The 22,273-nt window shown below is 37.1% G+C and overlaps 1 long non-coding RNA gene across 1 annotated transcript in view; it reads left to right on the forward strand.

Moving 5' to 3' along the window:
• Window positions 1–19,916: 19,916 nt before the first annotated feature.
• Window positions 19,917–22,273, forward strand: part of LOC121344627 — a 57,789-nt gene continuing 55,432 nt past the window's right edge. Inside the window, exon 1 of the long non-coding RNA XR_005953854.1 lies at window positions 19,917–20,203. This is a non-coding gene — a long non-coding RNA (uncharacterized LOC121344627). The remainder of the gene's footprint in view (window positions 20,204–22,273) is intronic.

The raw sequence follows: 22,273 nt of genomic DNA on the forward strand, positions 1-22,273 counted from the left end.
TAACAACAAAACTTTGAACTCAGGACTTTTGGTTTTGCATGACGATATCCAACACAACAAATGAAATTTAAATGAACAATTGAGCTCTCCTGTCATATTAAATACTGTTACAGTACTTAAAAATATTTAGAGAAAGTAATCTTTGCACTATTTTAGGACCTGAAAGGCCTAATGTTCAAGCCCTAGAATGGAATCAGAACTTGTTAACAAATAAATAGTAGCAGTATTTATCAATGCAGTTATCTTTGTAGTCCTCAATAACCACACTGCTATTTTATATACACATGTACTGCATACCATCTGCTGATGTTTATTTTAATTCACCAGGAAAGGCCTGTGTTTAAGTTGGAATTTAAGTGACAGAATCAGAACAAAAGAAAAAGGGCAGCAGAATAAACTGAATAAATTCCAAGCCTGACTTGTAAAGGCAGTCAATATAAAAGCTATAATCTTAGTTTAATCCCCACACTTTTTAAACATAGTAATTACTAGACATCTGCTGGTAACACAGCCTTGCTATTGGATAACCTTAATTACCCTGTAATATTTCCTGACACTCCCCAAAATATGCCCTATGGATAATAATTCATTCACGGTTCAGCCCCATTATTAGCTACTAATTCAAACAATCAAGACAAAGACAACGAACAGATGACCTTGAACAATTACCCACTCACTGAACAGAATTTATTTCATGCTTTTCAAAGACTTTACTGCTTTCCTGGGTTCATGAGCAGCACTCAAAAATTAAAAAAACTCAAGCAAGAAAAGAGCTGCAGAATAAAAGGAGATTTGCTGGGGTACCCCAGCTCCCTTAAACATAATTTGCTTGCATTAACAACATAATGGCTTCTGCAATACTGTTCATTTTCTAAGATTAAATAGGGACCCAGGCAGACTGGGTGCAAAACCTGATACAATTGTTTTAATAGACTGGATTTGTAAGCGGTTTAATTATTTGCAAGAAATATATTGGGAAATCTGGAATGGGACAAAATAAATACATACAGGTAAATGAATGGAATTCATGCAACTGTTGCAGAAGCAGAGGAAGTGTCAGTGACTTCAGTGCTGAAGTAGATGGCTGCCCATGTCTGAGGCTTTCCTTTGGGCTGCCCAGGAAACATTTCAAGTCACAAATCACACTTTGCCCTTGTTTGAGCTGCCATAACCTGGCAACCCTGTTTCTGACAGTACAGGTAAAATCAAGTGCAAAAGATGGACCATTATTGCCAAATAAACCCATCTGTACTACTTTGGGTGATTCTTTATGTTGTTCATTTAGAGAAATTATTGTTGAAATGAACATGAAAGGGGCTATGGCTTTTTAAATTATTATTATCATAATCAAATTTTAGACATTTTGTCTTCAGATTAGGGTAAGGAGAAGATACACCAAGCAGCGTAAAAAGCTATTGCCCTTTTCTCTGTAACTCAAGTCATTCCCTCTGAGAGTCTAGGAGGTCGTTTGCAATCCATCTGAAATTCAAAGCATTCAGGTTGAGCTGGAAATGGGACTAGAATTACTGCTAGGAAAGTAAGCTTGAAGGAAAAGATATAAAAAAAAAGAATGTTAATGAAAATTCAGAGTCAAAATGAAATCTGTCTTTTCTGAGATGGTTTTGAGAAAGCTATCATTGTTGCAGTATAGTTAAATTCCTTAAATACCTGTGGAAGTGAAGGGCAGAAATAAGATATTGTGAATAAAATCAAAACATAGAGATGCTATAAAATTTCCCCCTGCCAAAATCAGAACTATTTAAAAAAATAACTTCTAAACACAATATATCTATACGCCCTAATCAAATTGACTTTAAAAATAAGGGTTTTTTTAACATTTAAAATGCATAAGGATGAACAACCTTGTCAAGTCTAGAGCAGGATGTTTAGCCCTAAGTCCAGACAAATAATTGGTAAGCCAGAGATAAAAGGACAACTTTAGTTTTCCTTGACCTTAAAAGGTATGCAATCTGCAAATATAAAGCACTTCATGAAAGGTGGAGGGAGAAAAGGAGTTATTTCCTCCAATGGAAAGCATGAGATTGCAATATCTTTAAAAAAATATTTCTGTCAACACAGTTTTACAGACTACTTGAGGTTTCTTGTTGAAGCTATGCCCTCTGAACATGCTTTGCTTATCAATAATACCTAATAAAACTTCTGAGATTTTAAAGCTCACATTCCAGAAATGAGCTACACATGATGAAATTTCTTGTTCTGAACAGACTTTTTCTACTTTTGCACTACCCATCAGAATTTCCTCTTTGAGGATGGCATTGAAGTGCACATGTCCCTAAAATAGCACACTTTTTCAGGTGTAGTCACTGTAAGAGAGAGTTCATCGGGGAATCCTCACTTTGAGACATTTATCCAAGAAGTTTTGGAAGCAGTTTCAAAAGGAATATCCTGGACTAACTTTGGTATAACCTCTTCTCGTTGCAAAAACCTATCAATCAGCATTCCTCATTTTCTTGTTTGCCTTTGACCATTACATAACCCACAACCCAACACTTGGGATTTTTATTAGGGACTATGCTATTTCTGCTTAGAACTTTTGTAGAAATGAACATTGGACATTTCATTTCCAAGATCAAGAGTAGCCTCTCAGGTCATAATCAAACCTCTATGAAACAAATTTGTGATCAAGGCTTTTTAAGAACTGTGTGCTCTGTTTCTGTTCAAAAACTCACTCATGTAATGGTTTGTCAACATAAAATATTTTCTTGGGGATAAACCAACAAAATAATCTCTTGGCCAAGGGTCAGGAATGGCCTTTTCTTATGCATAAATACTCAAATCATTATTTTTGAAGGGAAAGTTTGAAGTACACTTGTTATTAATTTCTATACAGATGAAATAAATGCAGCTTGCCTGAAGCTCATGTCCCTATTCATTCAGGAACTGAAATGTCATCTACAGCAAGATAGTCTTTTCTTCTAATTAATGTGGTCATGAAACAAATGAAACACAATATGCAAATAAGAGCTATGATGACTAAATAAAATGCTGTCCCTCCAGGAACAAAACATTCAAAATAAACTAGTTTCATATGGTTGGTTTTGAAAGGCCCATCTGTTAAAACTGAAAGTATTTTGCTTCAATTACATCTGGTTACTAATAGGTGCTGTGTTTCACTTATTTCAGGGAAACTTAAAAGACAGAAGTTTTTGCAAGAGTTCAGGTCCAGAATGAACTATGCAACTGGGTTATCATGTGTTAATCTTAGATGTTGGGCCAAGCCCAAAATTAAATTCACATTTTTGTTCACATCTGAAAACCTCCAGTGTGAACCTATGAATGTTACGCAGCGAAAGGACATATTAAAGATTACAGATTTAACCTCTCAATCTTATGATTGCTGCAAAATGCCATAAAGCCAACACAAAGAAACCAAACTTATTTACAGAGTGAAGGTGTCTTACAAAAATATGATTCTAAGAAAAACTGTGTTTTATTTCAGTGGTTCCATTTTCATATAGCATGTTTAACCTAATCTCCTGGAACACACAACAATATCTGGCATGATTACTTTAAAAAATACACTTTTATTAAATAAACATTAGAAATGGAAGAAAAGTGAGATGATTCACTAAGAGAAATTCTATTTCAAGCAATTCCTCGGCCAACTCGTTTCAACAGTGGATGGTGTGTCCCTTTCAGACTGAACAAGGTGATCTGGTTAGTAACACCTTCATAGCAGAAATTAAACCTTCCTCTCAAAACTCCAGTGGGAGTTTTGGCAATGGATCTACAAGCAGTTTCACCTGCTGGACCTTTGTGGGGCCTAGAGTCTGTGACAGCCTAGGTTCATTTCATCTTCACAGTGTGTCCTCTTTAACCTATGACACTGGAAGTTATGGGTTTTTAAAAAAAAAATGTTGTGTTCCAGCTATTCCAGACAAGGTAAAAACAAGGCAAGGAAAAGGTGACCATTTCCTCCAGAAAATTCAGAGACCAGTGCACTTGTCTGGCATGAAGGAAATCAATATTTCCTGGAATCAATCAGGTTCAAGACCTGGTATGCAACTTTCTCCATCATAAGCAATTATTCTTACCACCAAATTGTGATCTTAATTAGTTTTGTCCATTTGGACACAAATCTTTTCCAATAAAATCTCCATTAAAACTCTTAGACTCCTGTGAAAAGTCTTAATGTCAAGTTCTTGCTATTTTTCAGTAAAACAAAATCTGCTTAACTTGATTTTTCAAATGAGAATTTAAAGCCCCTGGAAAAGTTACAGGTACAGAAGGGCAGTGTTACTGAAAAGATCAGCATCTGTATAGGCAAATATGACATTCTGGCAGAGTAAACCTAGAGACAAGAGAGCTGCCCAGAACCAGAAAGAACTTAAGAGAAGCAGATTTTTTTTTTCTCAGTAAAACTGTTCAGAAACCAAGGCTTCAGAGCTTTTAAGGCCTAATCCACACAGTCAATGGAAGAGCTGAACTTCAATTGCTACCACCTGCTTTTAATTCCTTGGGGTTTTTTTTTTCCCAGCGCCCCTACACATAAAAGCTTATTTTTCTTTCTTAGACTGAATGCTTTTCCTGCTTATGTTTTCGCTCTCCATTCTGAAGTCATGACTGCTTTTATCTTCAATGTAGTCAATTGCAAGTCCAAACCAAAGACTTTGTGTACAATGTACTTTTAAAAATTTATATAAACAAACCTACCTGCTTTTTTTCACTTCCCCCTCCTTCTGATACCTTTTTGATGCTGCCTAATTCCTACTTTCTCTTTTCTTAGCTTAACCTCTACTTTTACACTTTGCAAAATGCATTTTCTATACCATTCATACCGTTATTCCTTACTCTTCCTCTTCCTACCTTTACTTCGTAAACTGTCTTCAAAATGTAAATTTGTTTTCAATTGCAAAGATTTAAAGATTTTTTCTCCCCAAAAAATAGTACTTTCATTCCTTAGCTTTAGTATGAAGCAAAATATGTTTGGTTGTTTGAAACAGCAAGGATCATTCCACCTCCTACATAATGAATACCAACTTGAGTCATACGATCTTCTCTCTCTGATGTTGAGTGCTAAATCCATGAAGCATTTTTAGAACTCCCATCTTTAGTTTTGCCACAGATGTGTTACATCAGTCTGTTTTGTAGTTTCCTACTTGACGGGAAATCTCCTGCATACTGTACGTATGTAGTTGTATTTTACTGCACTCTGACCTGAAACAGTTCTCCTGCACGATTTTTACATCTGCTTATTGCAGCATAACCTGTATCTCTGCAAGGGACAGAAATCATCATTTCCACATTTTTACTTCATAGATTTTCTACGTGAAGTAGAAACTATAACTATGTGAGATGCCACTGTTGGTAAAAGGAGGCAGTTTTAGCAGAGCCGGTGGTTTTTCCACTGCTGTGTTGCCCACAGAAGCTCAAACATTGTCTGGCAACTATCCTCAAGGGCAATTGTCTGGCCAACTTAGCAGTGGGCCCCCTGCCATCCTAACAGATGGGCACCAAGTGTAAGTAGCCATAAGACCATATAAGTGCATTTAGTGTGAAACTTGGGGCATAATTCCCAGCCTTGATCACCATATGGCTTTTCCATACAGAGTTTGTGATAAATGGGATGCGCAGTGCTAATCTAACTTTGAACATGAACAGCATTAAGGAAAATAATAACGAGAATAGCTCCCACCATGTGATAAGCATCAGGTATGTCTGGAATTAGCAGGAGCAGTAGAAGAGTAGGGTTATTATGCATCAACAACTTCCCCACACTTTTATTTCTGTTGATCCATTAAGCTTTCCATGACTCAACCTCTGAGAAACAAGGAAATGGGCTCCTTCACTCCCCTCCCACTCCTCTACAGGGAAAGAGAGTACAAAATTGTGAAAGCCTGTGCCTTCAAGAAAAAACCTTGGACTGATTCACAGTCTCATAACTGAACTGAGCCCACATTTCACAGTCACTTCAATTCTGAATTTGCAGGACTGTTTTAGAAGAGAGGCTCAGGATTTCACAGACTCACTAACCGTGCTCATATTAACACTTTTATTCTGTACTCTTATTGGACATGGAAAGCATTTCATCTCCCCTCAGCACACAGTGTATCTGACATATCTGATCTAGTGCTCAAGGAAAAAGGGAAGCCAGTGGAACCTACGAGTATGTTTTTGGCCACCATCTTTATTGTAAGTAATTCTAACTGGTGCATGCCTCATTGCCCATGGATTTTGGTTATTGCAGCACACTGCGTTTGTGTATGCTAACAGAAGGGACTGTACACAAACAGTAAGTACTGAAATACAGGCTTAGTTCCAAGAATGTGGATCTTAAAAATTCATACATGGTTTAGAGTATTTTTAGATAGTACTTATGAGTTTTAGTTATTGTCAGCAAAAGATGCTGCTTGTGACCTTTGAAGAGTGAGAAGCCTTAAAAGTATGAGAACTCTGAAGAAATATTTAATCTAATTTTAAGACTTCAAGTGGTAGGAAATCATATTAAATAGAATATACCTGGTTATGTTTTTTTCCCTTTTCTGTCATACTCTAAGGCGAAGTTCCTGTTGATTTACACCATTCTAAATTACACCAGCAAAAGGAAAGGACAAGTCCCACCTCTCCCATCCGCAGTTACATATTTCTACTGGAAAGACAGTGCTGCCTTTCAGTGAGGCATTGAGTAGTTCCAGGTATTTACAGAACCATTGTCTTAGATAAAAAAAGAAGGAATTTTAATGCTGTATAAACCAATACAGATTTTGCTGGAAACAGTTCCAGCTGTGCAGCCTGAAGTCCAAGACAATATAGCTCTGTACTCTTGGCTCCTAAATCTGAGAGGAACACCTTTCATGAAGAGATACTTGAATCTGCTTGCTTTCCAACTGTATTCAAATAATCAACTCTGCTGGCATGAACACTTTTGGAAAGAAAATGTCAAAGTTGCTTATGTGAGCTTTTCTGGAAGCACAATTTAAGTCTGGCCCTCCAAGAATTTCAGTAGAAACATTTATCTAATTAGGAAGAGAGATAACTGACAGGCAGTATTTTATCAGAATCCTGAAGTAAGTATAATAGGGAATCAAACACAATCATGCTTTTGGTTGAGATACATGATCCGTTTCTGAATTAACTTCCTACTTGCCTGAAATAAGAAGAGTTAAATTAGTGCCTATTTATACATTCATTATTTAGGCAACCAATCGCTTGCATCATATACAGTCAGATATGATTACAGACCATTATGCTAATTTCCTCTTAAGTTTGGATCTTTTTATTTTTAACTATTAACACAGAAAGTTTGAAGCTGAATCAGTTTCAAAAATCAGGGAATTAACTGGTCAATATAATATATTTTGGCAAACCTATGCACTCACAGGAGGTTCCAGTTTATTCACTAGTTGAACAGGTGAGTGACACAAACCAAACATACAAAGAGAACATGTCCTAGTCAGCATCAGAGTATAATTAAGAGTGAAAAATCCCTTTGGAGATACAGAATCTACCACAAGTATTAGGAGATCAAATTCACAACAGAGAGAAGGCCTTTGTGCTTCAATTGTGCCTCTGTTAAGAAATGAGTTTAAAAGTTGCACAGCTTCCTGTTTATGATCTTTCAGAAACTTCCAGGTCTGATTCACTCAAGCTATTTGAAACCTATTTTTCTCAGTTGTGAGACTGACCTTAAGTACAAGTCAAAGCATGGGCTCCTTGTCATGCCTTAAATTTTAGCTGTTATATTTTTCAGATCAGTACTGCTTTAGGGTATAACTTTAAAACTCCATGGCCTGTCAGCTACTGCTCTCCCATTTTACTCAGACAAAACAATTTTTCTCTAGGCCTGAAACTCAAGGACACCTTACTATCTCAGGCCCCAAAAAATGTGAACTCGAGAAAAACGTGAACTGGGGGGAGCAAACTGGGGGAATGTGATTGCACTACCTGAAGCTGTAATTGGACAATTAACCTCTGATATGCAAATAGACCAAACTTTTATCTGTCTGAACAACTTGTGACTGTAATCCATGTTGGGTGTAGTCTCTGTGAGACTCCTGCACTGCCCAAGGTGTACCCTATGAAGGCCTTTCAATAAAAAACTGCCTTTATCCTTTAACTCTGTCTTCCCTCCCTTCTGGGTAGTCTCTCTAGGCATCCCTTGTGATGAGTGCAGCTATGAACACACCAGTAAAAATGGCAGGTGGAATCATCATTACTGCTTCTCCTGCTACAATTCACTCCATAACCTGTCCATCATGAAGCCTTAAATATGCCAAATCCATAATGTGGAAAGAACAAAAGAAAAGGGACTTGAATAGGATGAAACTAGACATGGGTGAGACAAACACAACCAGCAAAAGTTGTCTAACAGCATTTATCATCCCATAAAAGCCAAAATACACATTTTGCTAAAAGAAGTTACAAAAGTACTCTCTTTAGGTTACAAAGAAAGAGATACATTTTCACAACAAAACTAATCTGCAGAACTCGCTACCCCCAAGTGATTAGATAAACCAAGAGTTTCATTTGTTTAGTGACCCAGATATTTGTCTGGATATTGAAATTAGACAGGGTCTTTATGATAAGAGGGAGGTGCTTATCCAGCCCACTGCTTCCTGCTGTAAATCACAAGCTTGCATGGGGGCAGGGCTGTGCATAAATTTCCCCAATGGACAGCTGACTTGCAGAAGTTTCCGATGCTGGCAATTCTAAGAGGAGCGAGAGCCAAACAATTCTTGGCTAAATTTACAGGATTTCAGCTTCCTCACACGCGCCACTGGCTTGAGGTGCGCGCTTCACCGCTGCAGGGGCTGTGGTGCAGAGCAGCCCGGCAGGGACAGAGCCATCCCCCTGCAGCCTGTTGGTGACCTGCACACTGGCACAGCCCCAGCACCCTCGAGGCCTCGGGGGCTCCACTCAGACCAGCAGTTAAAAACCTGTTACAGAAGTAAATTATGAAGTATTGGTGCATCTTGAAAGGAAGTCAGCTCTATTTTGCTGCAGGTGCATTCACAATATTAGCCATATCTTCGGGATTAAGTAACCAACTTTTAGAGAGAAGCTTTTGCTTTTAGAAAAAGTTCTGGCTTTGTTCACTTGTTCTACAGTACTCATCCTAGGTCGTGGCTTTATGTAGACTACTGAATAACTTGATGTCCACAATTTATAATAGGAATTAAAATTTCTAAAGCCCTTTTGAAAAATTAATTAAAAAAAATGTGTCAACATTTTTCTCTAATAACTCTGCTTTAAATCGTTAAGAACACAAAATTGAGAAATGAATGCAATAGAAATAATTTTTCTGTATAAAATTCTGTATAAAAATCTATTTTACGTCTTCTTCCCCAAATATTTTACTTTCTAAGGTATCAATAATATGTTCAAAATTGTGAACTGGACAGTGTAGCGACCCTTTCAGATTCCACTTTCATAATCCAGAGAATTTTTGTGCTAAATCTTTTGTTAGAAGACCCCAAAGTTCTTTGATGCATGCACATTATTTTCTAGTGATTGCCACCACATGAATAGGGTGTTAATCCTCTGCTAACTAACAACTTGCTGAGGTCAAAGGGGGTCAGTACTTTACATTTTTGGATTTGATTAATTTTTTGTTCATTGGAACTTCTTGTTCTCATCAGTTCAGGTATTCTGTAATTTTGTTCCATGCCAGTGATAGCATGCTCTGGCCCTCTTAGGCCAATAAAGAACACACTAAAAGCCAGTCTGGCATGAGATTCAGTTTGCATGCATTTTTCTACTCTACAAGTCCTTTTATTACACACACTGTTGCTTCATGCAGTTTAGGCCATTCATCTAGACAGGTCATGGAGTTCCACTGCTTTTGATAGTCATACTTCATGTTAATAAGCTAAAAGATTATAAAAGGTATTAAACTAATCCTTACTGGTGGAAACAATTGAAGATGATCTTGCGACTTTTATTTATTCAGTATTTATATATATACATATACACATATTTATATAAGTAGTTCTTCATTGCCTTATTATTTTGAAAAGTATCTTCATTAACTCCAGAAAATTTTAACTTCTCTTACTGAAATACAGCCATGCTGCCTGATCTGTGTATGTTCCTAAAAAGGTTCTGCATTTTGAAGAAGAGCAGCAGCAAGACAGTAGATGTTTTGTTTTGCATTTAGTTCCCACAAACTGGAAAAGGTGCATGAGAAAAGGCATTGTAGAAACAGATAAACAAGACTCGATGGGATAGGCAGAAACTATGAAGAAAAAAATGCAAGGGCATCAAACCATTCAATATTCATACAGTAATTAAGACAGGTCTAACCTTGGTAATCCTGAGAGTGAATTCCACAATTTTATGACACATTGTATGAAAAGGCGCTTCCTCTCATAATTAATGAATCTGCTCTATCTTTTTCTAATCTCTCCAAATGAAGCTGAATCATCCCTTTTGAGAGATAAGGAATGCAGACATTCCCAAACTCTCTACTACAAGCTTCAGTACTTATAATTTCTTTAAAAATCTACCATAATCTTTGCACTTTCCTGCACCCAAATAAATGCCCTGCATTTATTTAACAGTTTTCACCACCATATAAACAACGAATATTTTTAAAATATTCTTAAAAGGATGAGTAAATTCTCTTTGCTAGCACTGTTTCTTAGCCTAGTATAAAATTAAATGAAACTGCTTGGAAAGAAAAAAGAAAACCACAACCACAGTATAATTTTTATTATAATTTCATAAAAAGTACTTTTAAAAAGTAAAAAAAAACCATCTAAACTGAAGTGCAGACTTAGCCAGGTCTCTGTAGACCCTGACATTCTCCCCCTTTATATAAACACTATCTCACAGACAGCACTGTACAGATGAGAGACCATTAGCACAGTTTACAAAGGGAAGGGAGTGATCTTATCCTTTTGAACCTTGATTAAGGGAAAAAAATTACTGGATGGGTTGCTTGGTCTCAAACGATTTTGTTATCTGGAGCTCAGTAGAACCTCAGCACAACAGCGGTGATCCACGATCCAGGATGTGCCTATTATTTTTATTTTTTTTTCTGACAAACGAAATCCCTGCAGGGTGCTGAAGTTGTGCAGCTCTTCCTCAGCCGTGTGAGGGCTGAGGGTTTCCCTGAGGTGCCCTCACCGAGTGCATACCTTCAGCTCCTGTTACAACAAGGCACTGCTTATCTCCAGAATCATTTCTGAATGGTTTTGACTGTTGAAATGAAGCAACTTCTGACACTTCATTTATGCATATGTTATGTTAAAGTGAGAATAGCTGAAGAAAGAACACTTGTCTTTCTTTTAATGAGTCTCTTTTCAGAACTTGATTAAAGAATTTTCCCTTTTTATTAAATTATTAAGACCACTTTTTATTTGTTCTGATATTAATTTGTAGTAATAGATTTCCACGCAGATAAAGTAGTAATTCACTTGAAATTCTATTCTTTCCTTAACCTATTAACCAAGTAAGGAATGTGAGTGCAAATATTGGCGTTAAAACAGTTCTAGTTTCAGCATTTGAAGCAGTTTCATTACTTGAGGAATTGGAGTATTTAGATGAAGTTAAATTAGGCCACAAGAAAATATATTTTTTTAAAAAGATGATGACCTAAATGGTGAATTGTGACAGCAGCCAAGTAAATAACTTAACAAGAAAAAGCTTTGCAGAATATTGATTTAATGCATCACTTAAGCAACAGAATATCTCAAACCCGCATTATCCATGCTCTATTTCCCTGTACCTTGGACAGTTTATCTATTCACCTCTCTCAAAGGAACAAGCACATATTTCTACATGGTTTGTTTGCCTATGATGTACAGTTTTTAACACTATGATAAAATTCATCTTTGGAATAATTCTACTTTTGTAAAAGATACTAGTTGGTAGAAATTTTAGAAATTTACTGGAATTAAAGTTACAGAAATTTAACCAAGATACATTAATTATCATATTTACTCTGGGAAAATCCATCACTGCAAAAAAAAAGGTTTTCACGGTTTTAAAAACTGCAAACTGCTTCTCAGATTCATTGGAGAGTTTCTAAAAGAACATAAAAAAAAAACTGATACAAAATTACACTGATTTTAAATTATGGTTTGAGATGTTACATTTAGGACAAAGACTATAAAGGTAGTGCTTTCTCTGAGGAGGGAGAAAAGGCAAGCAAAAATAATGGGGTTTTGGTTTTAGTGTTTTTTTTTTTCCTGTCCTTTGAAGAAATGAGTGAAAGAATCTATTTTTTTTATAACATTCTGTTTTATTACCCAAAGTAAAATCTGGTGTTGCAAGGACTATTTCAGCTAAAATTAGACTTTATCAGTGTTATGCCATTTAATATGCATGAATGACATCTTGATGGATAGAGAGGCATTGGATGTGAATTCTCTGATTTCCTCTCTGAGGCTGCAGAGCTGGAGCTGCTGCCTGACTCCATGTGCCCCAGCTGCCACGGCAGGTTCTGCACGTAGCCCGCCCTGTTCCTGCAGCACACGCTCAAACTGCTCTCCCAGGGTCCTACAAGAATTATGAATATTATGAATGAGGCCCTTCCCTACATGCCTGTCCTCAGGAAACGCTAAAGCCACTTTTTCTCCATTACTTTTGATTTTTCCTCATTAAGAACTCAATTTTATGGGAGATGGGCTGAGTACCTATGCCACTCACCAGCGTAAAAGTTTAAAAACAAAATTATGATTTTCATTGCATTTTTTAATAATATGGACAGTCAGAATACTGTCCCCAGCATATGGTTTCAATCATTTTTTGTTCATATCTTCACTATATCCATCACTGTTACTTAGTCTCAGAGATATCTCACCACAGCAAGAAGATATGGAGGTAAATTCAATATTGGGGAAATGAACCAGAGTTAAACTCCTTTTTAACAACACCTACTTCACCAGACAAAAAGAACTGGTTTTAATTTTTGGGTCTCTTTTCAGACTTGGAGGGGCTGGCCACAAGCTTTCCCTGATTTCCCTGCCTCCCTCCATGCTCTGGAAAGAGGTCCCAAGCTATTTGCATTCTACATTTTGTAATATCTGCAAAGCATATTTAAGGAATTACAGAAGTTACCTCCTGGCCAGTTTTATTTATCTTTTACAGCTAGAGGAGGTTATAAGAGCATTGTTGGAGCTTATTTGACCACCCCCTTTGTAATTTCTCCAGCTGGGAAAAAGACTCATGTGTTCACCTCATGTTGATTTGTCATTTGACATCTGTGTCAGAGCAACACCCTGTAAGAGCAGACACTTTGATGCCACTGCAGCTTCATCTCTGTCAGGACTAGAGCTGGGTGCACTACTTACTGAGAACAATTTATTCAGCAGTTTTCACCCCTTCTTCAGTTTAAGAGTTCCCTATACATGTTCTAATTAGACGAGATAATTGGCTTAATACTCAAGCACTTCATTCTTACTTGTTCCCTTTGTGCAGAGGTGTCCTGAATAAAGTCAGGGTGAAATCCTGGTGCCACTTAAGACATTGAAACCCACTCTTCTACTTGATTTCACTAAGGTCAGGATCTCAGTCAAGGTCCCTCAAGCAAGAAATTTCCAGTTTAGATTGTGATCATACCATAAATGAGGTCCATAATTAAACAATGGGAAGGAACAAACCATACAGATAGAGGGACAGAGTAGCAGGATGTTTAGATATCATCATGATGGCTCTATGAAAAAAAAAAAGGGTAAAAAACATAATAGAGATTATTTTAAGTATGATGACAGGTAGGAGGGCTCAGGGTAGGATTTTATTCCCCTACAAGGATCAGACAAATATGCAAACATACTTTTGCAACTGGAAATATTTGAACAAATGCAGTTTGCATTGACTTGCTCCCTCTGCCCTGCCACTTTCGTCCCCTCTGTCTACACCTTATTCATTAACCAGATCAAAACCTTCCTGGTAAATTTTGCTCTGTAGAGTATAAGAAATTCATTAATCAATATCAAATATGTAATTAAAGATAAAATGTCATTCCTGGAGTAGCAGTTCTGTTCAACTATACAATAATCTTTTTCTGAAAGCATCTGTACCCTGCATGCACCTAGTAAGGATCTGTGCCTGAAGGCAGTATTGAACTATATTCTCTGAAATGCCTTGTGTTTTGCTAGCAATTTCAAACTCCTCTGTTCTTCAACACTCAGTCACTAGACTATGCTGCTTAAATTATTAAATCCTTTTAATTTAAATTTTCATAAGCTACCAGAGGAAAAATGCACTTTCTTAAAGTAACAGGTCTGGCTTCTTGTAAGGAAAACTATGGTATTGCTTTTCTGCAGTATTAACATCCTTTAAACAAACAACAAAATAAATTATTTCATTAAGGAGTAAAACGTGGAAGGCAGATGGTTTAAAGAAACAAATCCTTTTGAAATTGTCCTGGTAAAAGACCACCCAAAACTGGAACAGAAATGGGGAAAATTATCTACTACCTTAATCTGTAGGCTGAGATACCAGACAAGAACTATGAATTAAAAATGGGAAGTCTTATTACATCAAAATTATTGACAAAGAAGAAAAATAATCTCCATGATTTATTATACTGGTCCACAAACACTATATTAGCTTGAAAAATTGGTAATATCTATTTTACTTTAAATATATTTTTACTGAAAAAGATGTTGCAACTGCTATGGGCTTGTGTCCTAGTGATGCTTTCATCTCAACCAGAACACTGCAGTACTGTGCAGCCAGTGCTGTAGGTGTGGGACAGTGCAGGGAATACATTATTTAATTTAGTGAATTCATATAGTTTGAAATACTTAAACATTCATCTATTTTCTCTGTGAAGAGTGAGATGATTTATACCAGGGAATAATAGATTCAATAAAAAATATTCAAAATTAGACCATGTAGGACTTTTTCAATGAAAAGGCTTCTACATTTGAAACATGAACTGCTAAATACTATCATTCTTCAACAAATACTGGATTGCACATAATTTGATAAATTCTAGATTTTGAAACCAATCTTAGTTTACAAGAAAAGTAAAATATGAAATGCCAGTTGCAGACATCTATAAGGAAATGACCTATTGATAAATAATTTATAAAATATACATGTAGATATATTAGTGTGGGTTAATTAGGGATTAAACAAATTGCATCTGAAACCAGAAAAAGCTGCATAACCCTGTAAGAGTAGTCTGAGGGAAAAATTCCTGTTGTGGTCACCAAGTCTGACTGTCCCTATAAAGCCTTCATTTTTTAGGATGAAAACTGAGCCAGCTGAGTATCAGGCAAGTCTTTTAGGGAAAATAAATTGTTTATTCTGAAAGGACTTGAGAGAACAAATGACTAAAGAAAAGGGACAGAAATAAAAGAATTTTTAAAAATTAAGGAAATTAACCAGGAAAGAAAAAAATCATCATTCAAAAGAAATGACCAGACTTTCTGTAATACACAGATGTGATATAGAAACTGTTTACCTAAGTTTCATTTTAAGGTTTATGTTAGCAAAAGCATGGCTGGTTCCAGGTTTATCGATCAAGTCGCTCTGGATAGCTCAGTTCTATGGTGATCTCATTTGCAGCCAAGCTTTAAAAGACTCATGTCTTTAAAAGACTCATGTCAGTCAATTTGATCTGAGGTATACTGCAGTTACCAACTTACTGTTTAAATAACATTTCGTTTTATCTAGAATTTTACTTTTACAAATACAATTCTAAACACATTAATTTAATTTTCACTTGAATAAATTAGTAACAATTTTAGGATCAATTAGTTAATAATCCTGGATTTTTTCCCTGTTGTATTAAGTTCACTTGAATGGTATCTGAATTCCTCACTAACAGTCCTGTAACCAAAATCAGGTTTATAAATATACAACAACTACAAGCTCAAAATATGCATGAATTCCAGTGCATAGATCAAGATATAAAGATCACTTTTTTATAGTGGTTAAATTACAGCCATATTATCTAAGCTACCCACCAAAAAATGTCCATAAGCAGACAGAAGACCTGCAGAGGAAAGAGGAGTAAGTCATTCTGGCTTTCACTAGTGAGGGGATACCAACTTCCTCTCTGACTGTTGAAAAACCTTCCCAGTATCTCCTGTGGTTTCATTCACTTCTTCAATAGAAATAGAGACCAAGGAATAAGACTCAGTTGGAAAAAAACAAAAGCAAAACATACACCCCCAACCCCCCTCAAAGCCTCACAAAATCCATTATGATATTAACAGCTAAACTGATTTTTCTTTGTGGCAATAGTAGATATTGCAGCCTGCCCAACTAGGTCATATACAGCAAAGATTATTTGCTCAGACAACATTTAAACTGTTTTCACCCTTCCTGGTGCAGGAGATGAAAACAAATCTTTACTCACAACCCTCTTGTACCAGACACATGAGAAATAACTCCTCATGTTACCTTTGGGCTGTTCTTAACTAAGGTGTAGAACCATCTCCAGAATATGTGCACACACTGCATGTGCATATTTCTGGGCTCTGGTAATTTCTCTCCATGAAATGGCTTTTGGTTGCCCTTCCTCAAAGATTTTCAATGACTTTTTCTTCTTCTCTGCCTTTTACTGGCTTCCCCAGTATCTCCTGAGATTTTTTTTTTGTCTGATTTCTTCTTTGCTTATGAACTACCAACCTCAAGGGATTTTACTAGCAGTGACTAATATAAGCTTGAAACTTTAGCAAATACCACCTACTGCTGAATTATAAAAAGCAAAGGTGTATAGAACAACAAAAATTCTCTGGCAAAGTTGTAAGCAAATACACAGTCTATGAAGTTCAATTACTTTCCACTTAAAAAAAAAAATTGGAAAGGCTTAAAAATGCTGGACAACATGAAATCTACATCATACACATAAGAGGACTGCATTTGATTGTCTAAAGGAACAGTTAAAATACATATTTTCAGAAGTATCCATGCAACACATCAACATGCAAACTGCATAAGTGCCTTTATTGCTTCTGAAAGAAATTTATCTCAGTTTTTGATTTTAGTCTTTCTAAATACCTTACTAAGAAGCAGCCAAGGGGCAAATCTGCTCCTTCTCCCAAGTAGACACTGAGTTTATATTTTACATGAAAAAAAATCAATAGCTGTTTTTAAAAGTTATTTGCGAATGTACAAGATGTTCAAGGCCATCCTACTTTTCCTCACCCTCACACCAACCATCTGCTCCCTAATGCTTCCAAATATTGAAAATGCTCCTTTAGTAACTATAATTTCTAACTTCAGTCATGTCTTGTCTTTCCTAGTGTTCCTGGCCAGGGAAGCGTAAAAATTCTTCGGAACAGGATCCTTATTAGACAGGAGGATCTGTCTACCAATCTTTGCTAGACAGGGGGGGAAAAGCTGCACAACCACAAAACCCAAACCCAGAAACAGAGACCTGTGGTGTTAAAGGATGGAGTAACAGAGGCCCACAGAGCAGTATGATCTCCAGACTCTGACCATGATCACGAGCCCAGATCATCCAGCATCTTATCTCATGTCTTAAACTTCATCACAATGACAGAATCAGCAAAGCAACACTATTTTCCACACAGTGATAATTTCATGATGCTCTTATCCTTTGACTGTTACAATTATGAATTAATCTTTACCAACAATAGTGGCAAAAGAAGCAGTTTGTTACTCAAGGAGAGTGAATACGATGTAGCTTAAGTCTTTATTTTGTTTTCTTTTCAATGGACATAACAGGGAGAATAAAATGTCCATTTAGATGCACAAATACATACAAAGATACACTTCTCTCTCTAGAGGCAACAATGATGCGAAGTATTAATTTGGTCTCCAAAATACTGTGAGTCACAAACATGACTGTATCATCTAGGTCTTTCATTCATGGCTCAAGAAATGCAGGTAAATAATCACTGCTCCAGAGCCCCTAGATTTTCCTGAAATCCACTCTTGAGTTATTTGAGGAAAAAGCTAAACAATAATAAATGAACCCAGATGTTTATACCCTCTCTGTAAAGAGCTTTTCAGCATTTTAAAATCAGAAACTGACATTCATGAAAAAGATGTATTTAAGACAAGACCATGTATTGCTCTTAAAACCAAAGAGTTTACTGCTCTCTAGAGTAATTTTTCTTTTATTAGTATTTCTTCTCTCTTTAATTGAATTAAACAACAACAACAAAAAAAGCAACCAAAATTATGAAGACCACCAGCACAGTGAAAAAAAGAAAATGTCTCCCAGGGTTTTCAGTTCTCTTCCCTCAGTGTTCTGGAGTCCAGATGTGGAAAGCCTAGTAGAGCTGAAAACATTTTTGGAGGTTGGAAAGAAAGTTTTGATGCTACTGCTGTAACCTTATTTTATCCAAACCAGACAACTATCTTTCTTCATGAAGATTAAAAAAGCCAAACACCAACACCCACCAAACCACACCTTTTATATATCGTTACTAAACAGTATTTATAACTGAGCCTGCTGGAAAAAAACCCACTCTGCATCTTCTTAGCACTTGGAAGCAAAGAAGGTCTTTACAAGGCCTTCATAACTCAGAGTAGAATATTTACTGTCTTCATCTTCTTTAAAATCCTGTTTGTCAGGTGTGTCAGTTTATTTTTAAGAGATGTATTTTTCCTGCTCACATATCAAGTAAACACATATTGATTTGCTGCAGCCATACCAGGTCACAGGATATGGAGGAATGTTCCCATATCTTACACAGCTACACCTGGAATATGGTGTTCAGCTAAGTGATGACAAGGGTGGTCAGTGAGGTGATGATAAAAGTCTATAAATAGCTTAAGAGGGTGAACTCTGAGGAGGGGGAAGCATTGGTTTAAGGTGGACTGAACAAGCCTGACTGGAAGAAACAGAAAGATGCCCTGACAGCCAGGGCCAGACATAAGCTGCTAAATAGGATCTCATGCACAGTACGATTGCCAGCAGAGCGGTCTGGGCTTGGCCTTGCGTGCACCACAGACATATAATGAATTTACTATCCCAGATTAATTATTCTGGGAAATTTCCAAGCATATTTAAGCACTTCAACTGCTAAATTGGGCCCCAAGTTCAACAGTCCACCAAGAGGAGTCACACGATGGGTGTATTTAGTAGAGCTACACTCAACACAGCACTGGAAACATGTAAAAGGAAATAAATCTACCCAGAGAGGAAGATGGACACAAACCCTGTAAATCTGTCATACCTCTGTTTTCTGTAGTTCTAGGAAAACATGCATATGGGATTTGGGAAAGGTCTTTTTAATAAGGGTTAATTGGAGAAGTATGTCACACATGACTGAGTACCGTTTCAAATTACTGCTCATGCTGGCATAACTAAATTAGACAAATGACAGAATACCAAAATAGGGAATAGTCAATCTTCTTCCCTCCTACTTAATCTTTATATCTTCATTAGTCTCAGATATCAGCAATTACAGGTTTTCTGAAATTTGTTGCTTCTTTCAAAATATTATTATGACCATATCATAATATTCCCCAGAGATCCAATAGTTCTGTAAAATCTTTCTTCTGTTGTCAAATTATCAGTCTAGGCTTTCAAACTGCTGGATTCATTTATCTGGCTTATGAGATGTAAAAGTTAAGGATAAATAATATTGATATAGCCTTTTCTGAGCTTAAAAAAAAAATCTGAAAAGGGAAAAATAATCAGTTAGTAAACCAGATTAGTTATTCCCATGAAAATCATTGTACTGTCTGTAACACTGTGTTACTCTAAAAGTCAGGTCCCTAACCCCAGACCTGAAAAAGTCACTTCAATTTCTCTCTGCTGCCCAAGTTAACTGCAAGCATTTCCTGACGCTGAGAATGCAGGCAGAAAAAGGAAAAACGTCGACTTGAGAAAAGCACAGCTTCCAATCCCCACCCACCAGCTTCAGTCAAAGGGATGACTTCAGTCCCTTTCTTAACTAATCCTGTCACTGTAAAATCCTACAGTCATTCTTCCAACATAAAGGGAAAACGGACTCACTAGGAGGACCTAGACTCTTTCAGCTTGAACTGTTAACCAATGGTGGAAATGCAAGAATGCTGAAGTTGTGCCTTCAGAGCCAATAGAGTGGATTTGTGTGTCCCACATGACTGTGTTTCCCCTGTCTTTCACATGGGCAGTATTTAGTTCAATTCAGAACTGCAGATAGTATAGCGTGCAGAGCAGCAATGGGATGTCTGAGCACAAGTAGCTGACTTCCAGGCGACTTCAGGAAGCACATTTGCACATTTCTCCTGAATTATCTGGGATTCTGCACCCTTGACATTCTCCGACCCTCCCTGTCGCTGCAGAAGGAGACAGCGACCTGCACAGCACAACAAAACTGTGAGTACAGGCTCTATTTATTTTTATTTTCACCCAGAAAAGCAAATCTCTTAAAAATGTCAAAAATGCTATGTGCCCTAAATCAGTGACTGCTTTTCTTAGAAGATGAACAAGTATGTAAAGTGTTATTCAAATTCAGAAATATTTCTTGCATGCTTCAATAAAAGAAAGAGTAAAAAAACAAAAAGCAAAAGCGAGTTATCCTCCAGGGCAGTGCCTGCATGCACGCTGCATGACACACTGCTTCCTGACATAGCCAGCGTGCTGCTTTGTTCATAAAGAAAAACAAAGACAAAAAGCCCTACACACGTATGTTGTTCACTTTTATTTGTACTCTGTGTCTAATCAGGCCTGATCTGTCCCCAAGGGGAAAACATAAAGGCAAACTTTAACTCCGCCAGCAAGGGCAGCCCAGACTTTGCAGACATCTGACAGTTATTATAATTAGCTATGAAAGACAGCGAAGACACTTTGGGGCAAATAGCTCTTACATTTGGAACAATGAAGTCGAGCAAGGTTCCCATCCCACCCCTTCCACGGGGGGAGGGGGAGAGGGAAGGCAACGGGGGGAGTGTTAGGAAAGGGTTATGGCTGGACTGAAAACACACAACTAGTGTATAATATCTGGACTCGCTCAGCGTGAGGAGAGGCTTTTTGATAAGCAACTTTACCTCTAGATTGCAGTTTGCATTCACTCAGATTCCTGATGGGGTGGGAAAGGGTGTGGGTCTCTTTACGGTATAACGTCAGAAGGTCGGGGTGGAGGGGGACGATGGGGGCAGAAAGAAGAGAATATCCATAGCAGGAGACATTGAAATTGTTTCCCAGAGCTTTACTGGCCAGATCTCCTCAAGCCCAAGTTGCTTTCTGGGCAAGATTTATGAGAGTTCTCAAACAGAAGCAACAGACAAAGCAGCGCTTTTTTTCTTCTTCCTCGGAAAAGAAATTCAACCCAAACGAATAACCGTATAATAAACAGCACTGATTTGTATTTTTGCTCTTTTTTTTCCCCCCACATGCTTGTAAGATCTTTAAAAAGGTCTTTCCCCCCTGCCTGCACGATCCTTCCCACCCCCCTTCCCTACCAAAAGTTAGATTCTGAAAACTACGATCAGAAGGGAAAAACCAAAGACAATAGAAATCTGACTCGGTCCTGGCTGGGTTGGATCTCTAATAATGCATGAAGTGAAAACAGTTTCTAAGTGAAAGATAAGCAGACTTCTTTTAAAAAAAAAATAAAAAAATTAAGTGCAATAAGGAGAAATTGTTGAAAGACTCCAGACGCTACTAATTATGGCTTAAATAAATCTTCCTGGACAGATGTTTGCTTGCTCCCACTGCAGGGAAAGGAACGTTAAAAGAAGCATTTTTTAAAAAAGGATTTGACGTGAATCTCCTACATATGTTTTTTTGGGTTTTTTTTTTTTTTTTTAAAAAAAGATTTGACATGAATCTCCTACATATGTTTTTTTTGGTTTTTTTTTTTTTTTTTTGGTAAATACACTGTTTTATTCTTTGTCTGCCCTCCTGTTATCTCCCCCTCCCCCAACCGCCGCCCACTGTGAGCTGAGACACCTGAAGGCTAGACACAATGATCAACAGAGCACTGCGCTCGCCTGTCTGGATTCCAGCCAGATTTTTTTTTTTTCCCCTTCCACAATCAAGGAGCCTGCACGCAATGCACGGCAAGCCCCTTGCTCTGCTATGTGCAGATCAGACAGAAGTCTGAACCGTGCTGCAGAAAAGATTAAAGACAAACACAAGCCTTTCCTCCTTATGTCGGCCAGGCTCAGTTTCAACTTTGTTGTGATTTGCAAAAAAAAAAAAACATTAAAAAATAAGAAACTTTGTAAACATATATGCACATTATTGTACAAAACATATGCACACGCACACACACTTTCCAACACAGTGTAACTAGGGACATCCAGCGTTTCCCGTTTTCCTGTGATTTCTACTCTAGGTTTACAGTCAATGCAGTATTTTTTGTTAAGTTCATGCATCACTTACATAATTGCTGTGTAGCTCTCAAATATACGTAAAGATTCTGTATGCGCATATGATATATTA

The sequence above is a fragment of the Onychostruthus taczanowskii genome, unplaced genomic scaffold (genome assembly GCF_017590055.1).
Source record: "Onychostruthus taczanowskii isolate IOZ18803 unplaced genomic scaffold, ASM1759005v1 scaffold65, whole genome shotgun sequence".
Lineage (NCBI taxonomy): Eukaryota > Metazoa > Chordata > Aves > Passeriformes > Passeridae > Onychostruthus > Onychostruthus taczanowskii.